Source organism: Falco cherrug, chromosome 6 (assembly GCF_023634085.1).
Source record: "Falco cherrug isolate bFalChe1 chromosome 6, bFalChe1.pri, whole genome shotgun sequence".
Taxonomy (NCBI): Eukaryota; Metazoa; Chordata; class Aves; order Falconiformes; family Falconidae; genus Falco; species Falco cherrug.
Window position 1 is genome coordinate 49037365 of NC_073702.1, and position 9384 is coordinate 49046748.

Consider the following 9384-nt stretch of genomic DNA (forward strand, 5'->3'; position numbering starts at 1 on the left):
TTACATTATGAAATGAGAGCTATGGAGGAAGAGCTGGTTACAATTAGGATTGCTTCAGCATCTTCTGTGGTTTTGTTTGAGACGTGTATTTGTTCCTGTAAGAAGTCTCTTTGGAAACAGTGGAGTTAGCCTCTGCTTGGACTGTGATTCTGTGTTCGTTATGGTACGGCTGAAGGGTGAGGGGCTTAAGATTCAAGACAAAACCAGACAGCTTCCAGCCAAAACTGCCTCCAGCCATCACCATTTATATTTGTCCTTTAATATTTTCAATGGAAATGTTGATTCCATAGAATCATAGAATGGTTTGGGTTGGAAGGGACCTTAAGATCATCTAGTTCCAACCCCCCTGCTACTTCACAGAATTCTGTGCTTTTTTGTTTTTGTTTCAGTAAAGCACCACAAAAAGGTTAAAGACATTTTTATATTTTTGACATATGTCATATGACATATTTTGATATATGTTTTTTTTTTTTGTGACAGGTGAAGAGAACCTTAGTTAACCTAAGAAAGTTTAGTGGATTTAATACTGTATTTATCATGCTTTTCAGGATGTGGAACCTGGATTCTTCTTTTCTCAGGACAAAATAAGTGCAGTATGTACTTTATCTGATGCTTCTATGGCATGAAAGCATTCACCAGTTAAGAAATTGAACAGTTCTGTATTGTTCACCATGGTTCATTTACTGACACCAAGCTAAAAATCTTTTGGGTTTAACTGTCATTGTTGACATTGAGGACAGTCAGCCTGCTGAAAATCAGTCACCCATGCTATTAAAGCTTCCAACAAGATGCTGACAAAACCCCTACTTCTCTAAGATTTCATAAGCAATCTGTTTCTATAATTGACGATGCTAGCTTTGACCTAATTTGGTGTGGAGAACATAGAAACACTTTGTGACTTTAAGTGCTGTAACTGGGCAGAAAGTTCTGTCCCAGCTATTGGAGTCACCCTCCCAGCGTTTTCCTGAAGCTGGGACAGTCTTCTTTGCACTAGCCAAACCGTAGTGACTGACATGTCCCAGTTGGCTGGTCTCCCAGTAGGCCCTGAGTATCAGCACTTCTGCTGTGTCTGCTCTTGAAGAAGAGCCAGTGATGCTCATCTTACTGATTTCATCTTTGTGGATGTAGCTTCTCATGCATGAAGCCATGAACATCTGCATTAAAGCGGGTTGAGGGCTGGAGATACCGGCCTTCTAGACCTGGGTGGAGAATCCCAGCTTTGAGTTTGTAGACCGGTACTAGTCTGAATCATTATTTCAGTCGTGTGTGTGGGTAGTTAACTGTGGATGCATTACTCGCTATGTGCAAGGACAAGTCAAATATTTTTAATGTGGTTTCAAAACTTGTAGCAGTAGTAATGAGGATCACTATTTTAAGGAAAGAGTTCTTTTTAAGTCTCCCTGAAATACATGGTGGATTTTATGCTTCCAAGAATACCAACTTCGTGACAACATTTGTATGTCATTGCCACTAGGGAGTAGTGCAGAAAGTTGCGCTTCAGCTCTGTGCACGCAATAAAATAGCGTCAGTTTTAACAAGAAATGAAGGGAGGATGGGATTAGAGTCTTTATGCTGTTTTCCTCGTGTTCATACTTTTCACCATCGTTTTTTGAACCTGCTGTTTTGTTTATAAGTGGGGTGTAAGAATTACCGAACAAATTGCAAACAGGTATGCTACTTCAAACAGATGTGCTGGTTATATACTTGTTCAGGTGACTTTTTTTCTTCTAGTTTTTTAAGATGACAGCTTTATTTTTTTAACATGCTGCCTATGTTTTTAAGTTTGGCATTGGAGAATAAATGAAATACTTCGAATTTGTTTATGTATTTATATCACCGTCATTTTAAGTTGTATTTTCCTTCCCATCTGCCTTTTCTAAATGGTGCCACCTCTCTCACACACACACACACACCCCGCCGGGCCTGCCTTGTGAGGCCATCTGCTGGAAGGTTCGGGAACTAAGGCTGTTAACCCCTCCGGGGTGGCGGTGGTGGCAGCCGGTGACTGACAGCTGGCAGGGGTTTAGCAGCAGGTGGATTGAAGAGGTGCCGCTAACAGGGCTTTTGGTCCGGTCCCCTCGCCTCCATCACAGCTGTCTGCAGTCGTGGGCGCTCCCTTCCTTGGAAGTGGTATATACACCTGGAATGAGTCAGCAAAGTAACCTCATCACCCTACAGATTCGATTTTTTTTAATTATTTTTTCTTTCCCACTTTGAACTATGATTATGAAGCGTGCACGCTAGCAATCCGAAATGATGATCCTAGTGAGTACTGCCCAGGGGTTTATCTATGGGTTTTTTTCTTTGACAATTAGTGTACTAATAGCTCTTTCCATGTTCGTCTGATTTATAAATGTAGAATCAAAGTACAAGTTAATACCTTCAGAACGTAAATATTTATTTCTTAAAAAATTAAAATCTTTGAATGTGTAAAAACTGGATAGTTTATCTGATAATAAAATATTCTGCTTTGTTGGTTTTTTAAGTAAATTTCCCTTCTAGGTGTTCATATAATTTTCTATGTAGAATGAAATACAGTGCTTCATAAAATGTTTTTAAAGGCTCTTGATTCTTGTGATTTATCAAAGACATTTCTATTTTTAAAGGGAGTTTTATATAAGTTAACCATTAATGTAATACATGTTAAAATATTCTATTTTTGTAATATACTGCATCCTTTATCAACTTTTCATCTGTTCATATTAACTGATGATACAGGTAGATACATTTCTGCAAAAAGTGGTTAATACATTCATTTAAATAATGTTATAGATGGAACATTAGCTGTTTGGCGATTGATCCTAGTGAATCATCCTAGAAGAAGCAAACTGATCTCATAAACCCAAAGACCTATGCGTTAGCAGCATGTTGTACAAGGGAGATGACCAACTTGTGATATTGCAGATTTTGTATTTGTTTAAATCTATACAGTGAGTATAATAGTCCATGGTAAGTACATTACTGCCTAATGTTCAAAATACTAAATGAAGGAGCATCTCTGCAGAACTAACAAGGCTAAGCTGCTGTTTGTCTTTTAGTTCCCAATTCAATACAGCTTGAACAACAACTCAGTAATGTTATAGAGAGATCCAGTTCTTACTTTAGTTCTCATCTGGTTTAAATTATATGTGGGAACTCTTATCATGTACTTGTTGGTTTTTTTTCATTATTATATTTTTCCCCTTCTTATCAGCAGTGGTACCCTGAAGATGAATGTGGTGTGTTCAGCTGTAGACCAGCCTGACTTTGCTTTAAAAATCAGTTGCTGCCTGAATGATTTTGTTTTAAGGGCTGAAGTGAAACGAGGGAGTATACTTCAACACACTTTCAAATATTCTTGGGCCCAAAATACGAATGGAATCTGTTTGAGACAGTTGCACATAGATTTAGTTCACTTAAACTGGAACTGTCCTAGTTTTCAGGATCCATCTGGGTCAGGGCTTCCTGGTTTTGATTGTCTGCCTGCAAAGACATTGCAAGTTGACATCTGGTTCAGTGCACTGCCTGGACTTCCAAAAGACCCGTGGGATTAAGTGAGCTATTTAAGCCTGTGCAAATCTAGATTAATTCTGAGTTGATACAGCAATTCAGTTCCGTCACCAGAAGGCAACTGTCTGTTAACATCCAACTGTAGAATTTGAAAAGCTCACCACAAACAGTGCAGGATGGGGAGGAGAACAGCTTTTGGATGTTATGAAGAGATAAAATAGGAGTTTGTTTCTAAGATAGGTCAGAGAGGACAAGAATAAGAAGATGAAAGGGAGAAGACTGAGTGAAAGCAGAACAGAGATTAGTAAAGGACATGAAAGAAAAGAGGAATTACCTGCAAGCTGTGGAAGAAGAGGCAAAGGGTATAAACAGAAAAAACACATGGGGGGGAGGAAAGCTGTCTATTAAATAAAATTTAAAATAAAAAATCAGTTGCTCACTGGTATTCAAATATATTTGTGAGAAACTTCTTAAAAATTATTCTGGGGAAAAAAATTAGGATAAATAAGCTCAGACTTTTGAGACAAAACAACTGTAGGAGGGTTGTAAGAAAAAACATGAGGAGTTGATCTGTCCTTAAGCTCCTCTCCCCTAATACCTTTTTCTACTTGTGTTTTGAAAATACATCTGTACATATAAATACAGATGAAATCTTAGTCCCTTTGGAGTTAATGGGGAAACTTAAGTTATTGACCATGCAAAAAATGGTACTTGCTTTAGCATTTTGCATTTCCATACTGATAATTGTTTTGTCATTCTGTATTTCCATACCAAAAGTGCCGTCGCACGGGGAAAATGAATGGTGTATTATGGTTCTGTTTCTTGGTGATACCTTCATTAAATTTGCTTACCTTTTAAGTCAAAGTGTTTTCCTCACCAATTGGACATGAAACCTAGAATTCAGGCAGTTTCTGTGACTAGTGTGCATCTAGGTAAAACTTTGTGGTTTACTAACCAAAAAGATCTGTCCCACAGAAATATACTTACTTTGCAGCATGTACTGAAGCCGGTTCCACTGGCAAAAACATTAATGCCAGTGTTACTGTGATGTATTTTATGCCCTTCCCAACTTCAGCTACATTGTCTTTTCTGAAAACTTGGAAAAAAACCCTAAATTTAACCCCACTGTAATCTAAATCTCCCCAAAGCTGGTAACAGCTGCTGGGACTTACCTGTGTGCGTGTAGATGTAGTTACAGAAAGGACAAAAAGGGATCGCCTTCAGGCAGCTTGGCTGAGCGATCTGTGATGTGAGGAGAACTCTTGGGGCCTTTCTTGAGCTCCTCTTGAAAGCACAACATGCAATCGAGAAAAGGATGTGAATTTAGCAGGCTCAGCAGTATCACTTTGGCGTTATGCTCTGTAGCCTGTCCATAGCAATCTGCAGGGCTCTGTCCGCGCTGGGGGCTGCCAGCTGTGAGGCAGAAGATGAGGTGGACTATTTAGGTGTCATATAGGGAATGAACTTCAAAGAGTGGTGGAAAATTCAGTCAGGGTGGTGGCACTGCAGTTAAAGCCATGTTCATGTGAAGGGTATGAGTAAGTGATTCCCATTGCGTATGTGTTTACTAAAGCATGAGGTTTGTGGTAGCAAACGTGTTAAAGTCCTGTGACCTGTTTCCTGAGTCGTCTCCGCTGTCAGGAGAGAGAGTAATAGTGTACGATGGGTTCACACTGTTTGACAACAGGAAAGTTCATGTCTCTGTGAAAAAAATAAAAGCTACTTATAGGTGACTGTATTAACTTAATTCAGTGTAAGCAGGAGTAGTTATTGCATGGTTGTGCTGGTTTTGGCTGGGGTAAAGTTAATTTTCTTCACAGTACCTAGCATGGGGCTGTGTTTTGCCTTAGTGCTGGAAATGGTGTTGATAATTCAGGGCTGTTGTGGTTTAACCCCGTCTGGCAACTAAGCCCCACGCAGCCGCTCACTTACTCCTCCCCGCCGCCTCAGTGGGACAGGGAAATCAGAAAGGTGAAAGTGAGAAAACTTGTGGGTTGAGATAAAGACAGTTTAATAGGTAAAGCAAAAGCTGCATGTGCAAGTGAGGCAGAACAGGGAATTCATTCACCACCTCCCATGGGCAGGCAGGTGCTCAGCCATCCCCAGGACAGCAGGGCTCCATCATGTGTCATGGTCACTTGGGAAGACAAACACCATCACTCCAAATGTCCCTCCCTTCCTTCCTTCTCCCCCCAGCTCTGTATTCTGAGCATGACGTCCCATGGTATGGAACATCCCTTTGGCCAGTTGGGGTCAGCTGTCCTGGCTGTGTCCCTCCCAGCCCTTGTGCCCCCCCACCCCTGCTCGCTGATGTGTAGGGTGAGGGGCAGAAAAGGCCTCCTTGACCACTCAGAAAAAACTTAAGCATCCCTGTGTCATCAACACTGTTTCTAGCACGGATCCAAAACACAACCCCATACCAGCTACTTTGAAGAAAATCAACTCTGTCCCAGCCAAAAGCAGCACACATAGGTTTGCAGGTGAACCACAACTTTGTTGCAATAAACAGAGAATTGGTTATAGGATTTCTGATTCATTTGCCCTGCTAAGTGCCTTGTCGTAGCACAGCAGTTGGTTGTGATTATTGGCTGGAACAGGGAGAGTGGAATGCCTGGCAGAAACCACAGCTTAGATGATCTTTTTTTTTTCTTGTCTTTTCTTTTCTTTTGTAGCTAAGTGTTAAATTTCCCTCCAGGTAGGTCACAGAAAATTAAAAGTGTGCTCAGTAGTGCTGACTAACCAGTTAAGTTTCTAGCCTGCAGAAAATACCTAGGGTTTTTGTGTGCTTGGTTTTCTTTCTAAATTGAAAGGAAAAACAAGGTTTTGAAAAGTTTCCACAGGTTCTGAAAATCTCAGTTTAAAAACCTGTTGGAACACGAATGGTGTTTAAGCTTTAAATAAATAGTAGGCTTATGTATTTAGTATTTATTACCTGTGTGACTTTGCATCTCTATTGTAATATTAAAAGAACATCTCAAATTCCTACTGTTGTTTTCATGTTCATAATACCTATCTTTTATTATAGTTACATTTGAAGAAGAAAACAAGGTTAAATGCTTTATTTCAAAATCACGAATAGCAGCTGTTTCTAATACTTTTGTCTTACTCCTGAGTATTTTCTCTCACATCAAAGATTAAAATGCACTTCCATCCCTAAATCAATATTATGTAATATTTCATACCTTGGATTTTTAATTATTTAATAATTAAACTTCTGATAGGGTAAGTCAGAAATACTAAAAACAGTTTACACAAATCAGAAAAAAAAACCCAAACAAACCCACAGTATTTTCAGTACTAGTGTTGCAGGACTTTACTGCACAATAGTAATAGAATTAGCGCAATTGGTAAGAGATGACTTGCTCTAGATTCCAGATTCTGATCTCAAAGAGAGAGAAAATTCCTATTTTCTATTTCAGGGTATCTTTTCCCTTCCATCCTCCTGCTTTCCTACCTCCTTAGAAAGGCCTGGGGCAAATGAGCGTATAATCCTCCAGTCTGGTAGACAGATGTATCTGACCCAGCCTTTACCCCCCTGGTCACCCCCCCCTCCCCCCCTCCATGTGCTTACCCAGCACCCTGGTGCGCAGCTTCCCTTCCTTCTGTGGCTCATGGGAAACCTTCAGTCTGCAACAAACCAAGCCCGACTCTACCGCATCATGTGGGGATGCTCTTGGAACCAATAATGTCACTGGGCTCACTGGGGGGGGTTTCTGCAGAGCATGGGCGGCACACAGGGACAGGAGGAGTTTCTCAGTTGTTTTCGTGGAAAGCACAAGATTCTTGGATTTGCAAGACCCCTACCCTTTTATATAATTTGATTGAAATATATTCTTTTTTAGGGGAATGGAGACAAAGACACACACTGGCCATACACTTGCATAGGAAACCAGACTGAAATAATTATTAAAAATTCGCATTGGCAGACTAACGTATGTAATGGGAAAGGTATATATGGGTGAAGAGGGAGTAACAAAAATTATATCCAGAACTTTTTCTGTGAATGCCTGGGAAGGGGCTGAATTTCTTCTGGCCTTTGCTTCTGTATATATCCACATTAGTAATTTAATGCACTTTTGAAATTAATTTTCCTGTTACCTCTGCTTAGCGCTTTGCCTCATATTGTGGAGCAGTCTTGTAATATGAACTAGATTTCTCTTAAATAAAAAATAAACCAGAAGATAGGTTCCAGCAGCATACCTAATGCAATTCAAATGCTAGCAGGACCAAACTGGAGCTATTCCAGAGTTTCTATCCTTAAAAGACATACAGTGCAGACATCAGGTCATCAGCACCAAATGTCTTGCTGCAGAAATCTATGCATATTAAGCTCACCACTTGTGAAAGTAGTTATAACCAACAAGCTTGTATTGTTCCTCTCCTTCATAGTGCTGAAGTTGTGTTCTTCCTTATTAAAAAAAATCAAAAAGTATCAAAATATCTAGTAATCTGTCAAAATTAGCTTTTGTGAATTTATAGGACATGTTCCTTTAAAATACAAAAAAATAATTCATATGCGAGAAAGTCATTAACCATGAACCCAGAACATGCTCCTGGAATTTTGCCAAATGCAAGTCTAACACGTACAATTTGGGGATACTCTTTCAGTAGCAGCACATACCTCCATAAGCTACTCACTCACTCTGACAACCTGTTGTCTAGAAATCTTAGGGCCTGATTTCTTGTATGTAGCAGTTTCATTAGTTCATGAACCTTAACATGAATTATTATAAAAAGATAGGTTTTGCTGGTAAGGCTTTGTCTTTATGCAAATCCATTTGAAGAGATTAAAGTTATGTATTATTTTAACTATTTATCTTGTTTCAAAGTTATGGCAAGTTTTGTTCCTCTCCTATCCAGGTCAGTTGCTCTAATCTTACATTCTTGACATAGTAATTAGCGATCCTGATGCCTGAGGAGTGGATTCATCTTTTGAGACTGATGGTTGCATTTCTTCTTCCTACAGGTTTCTGCTGGCTGTAACGACCATTTTGCTAACACATATTTTAAGGATAATTAAGGTGTACAGCACTGATTAGAATACATACATAAAATATCTTAAAGATATGCTCTCACTGACTGTAAGGAAGGAATGTCAGATCCTGTTAGAGAAAATAGAAACATGGCATAGTGTGTTGGATTTTATCTGGTCTCATGTGAGCCGTGTCACATTCGTACAAACGGGTACACGCCTGTGGTCACTAGTGTTGGTGGGAATGTAAAGCAACATAAGAGCTAAAAAGGTTAAAGAGGTAGCCTCACAGTCTTTAATTTAGCATTTTTCCACCGAGATAACACAGCAACAAGTTGTTAATAGCACCAATACAGTGACAGACGTATTGCATATACGTTATGAAGAAAATATAAGTAGGGATGCTGCATGGAGCCTGTTACATGATTCATGATGCCTGTGCGCAAACTAAGCATGTGTACAGACCCCAAAATTACAGCTTGTTAGTACTTTATCTTACTCTAGGTATTAGCCATTGACCCAGCATGCTGTTGGTATTTCAGTGCTTGAACGTCTGCATTATGTTTGTTCATACAGAGAATTCTGTATTAAACACAGTGAGTAATCAGTCTCAAAACATACAGAAATTTCTCTCTTGCTTTTTCTGAAGCTGGCTTTTGCTTATTTCTTGTAGAAAAGAAAAAAAAAAAAGAAAAAAAAAGAGGAAAAAAAAGAAAAAAAAAGAAGAAGGTTTATTGTTGATGCCAAAAGCTCTTTCCTCCCTCTCCCCTCCCAGAGACCCAACCATACCTGAGACTAATGACTTCTGTTTTCCCGCTCGGCAGTTTGTAGCCCACAGGACTTGCGAGCCCGCTCCACCGCAAGCAGCAGGCTCTCCAGCCCCGCGCACTGCCCGTCGGTGCAGCTCCTGCTGACTGGTTGTT